Below are 1,442 nucleotides of genomic sequence, written 5' to 3'. Positions count from 1 at the left end.
GGAGAGATAAGGACGATAGATGTTTGATAGGAAAGAAGGAGGAGAGAAAAGGACGATAGATGTTTGATAGGAAAGAAGGAGGAGAGATAAGGTGGATATATGTTTGACAGGAAAGAAGGAGGAGAGAGATAAGGACGATAGATGTTTGATAGGAAAGAAGGAGGAGAGATAAGGACGATAGATGTTTGATAGGAAAGAAGGAGGAGAGATAAGGACGATAGATATTTGAAAGGAAAGAAGGAGGAGAGAGATAAGGACGACAGACATTTGGTTGGAAAGAAGGAGGAGAGATAAGGACGATAGATGTTTGATAGGAAAGAAGGAGGAGAGAAAAGGACGATAGATGTTTGATAGGAAAGAAGGAGGAGAGATAAGGTGGATATATGTTTGACAGGAAAGAAGGAGGAGAGAGATAAGGACGATAGATGTTTGATAGGAAAGAAGGAGGAGAGATAAGGACGATAGATGTTTGGTAGGAAATAAGGAGGAGAGATAAGGACGATTGATATTTGACAGGAAAGAAGGAGGAGAGATAAGGACGACAAACTTTTGGTTGGAAAGAAGGAGGAGAGATAAGGAGGATATATGTTTGATAGAAAAGAAGGAGGAGAGATAAGGAGGATATATGTTGAATAGGAAAGAAGGAGGAGAGATAAGGAGGGTATATGTTTGATAGGAAAGAAGGAGGAGAGATAAGGAGGATATATGTTTGATAGGAAAGAAGGAGGAGAGATAAGGAGGATAGATGTTGAATAGGAAAGAAGGAGGAGAGATAAGGACGATAGATGTTTGATAGGAAAGAAGGACGATATATGTTTGATAGGAAAGAAGGACGATATATGTTTGATAGGAAAGAAGTAGGAGAGATAAGGAGGATAGATGTTGAATAGGAAAGAAGGACGATATACCTTTTGTGAGAAATGAACAGGAGACAAAAGGTACGACAGACTTTGGTAGGAAATAAGTAGGTGAGATAATGGCGAACTATTCTGATTTCCCCGAGCTTTCCTTTCCATTCTGCTTTCATCGAGCTATTATTTCCATTCTGATTTCCACGAGCTTTAGGACAATAGACTTTTATTAGGAACGAATAAGGAAATGTACGGACAAACAGACTTTTTTAGGAAGTAAGGAGGAGAGATATGGATAAACAGGCAATTGGAAGGAAAGAAAGAGGAAAGATAAGGACGATAGACTTTTGATAGAAAAGAAGGAGAGATAAGGACAATCTTTTTTTGGTAGTACTGAAGGATGAGAGAAAAGGAAGATTTACGTTTTATAGGAAAGAAGGAGGAGAGATAAAGACATCTGATATTTTGTAGGACAGAAAGAGGACAGGGAAAGAAGGAGGAGAGATAAAGACATCTGATATTTTGTAGGACAGAAAGAGGACAGGGAAAGAAGGAGGAGAGATAAAGACATCTGATATTTTGTAGGACAGA

At 38.7% G+C, this 1,442-nt stretch overlaps 1 protein-coding gene across 1 annotated transcript in view; it reads right to left on the bottom strand.

The window, feature by feature from the left end:
• LOC101848470 (multidrug resistance-associated protein 1) overlaps nt 1-1,442 on the bottom strand; it is a gene marked incomplete at its 5' end in the record, with an annotated part of 31,121 nt that overhangs the window by 28,729 nt on the left and 950 nt on the right.

This window comes from Aplysia californica, unplaced genomic scaffold, assembly GCF_000002075.1.
Source record: "Aplysia californica isolate F4 #8 unplaced genomic scaffold, AplCal3.0 scaffold00776, whole genome shotgun sequence".
NCBI classification, from domain to species: Eukaryota; Metazoa; Mollusca; class Gastropoda; order Aplysiida; family Aplysiidae; genus Aplysia; species Aplysia californica.
Note: the sequence above shows the minus strand (reverse complement) of the source record. Positions and strands in the feature narration are given on the sequence as shown.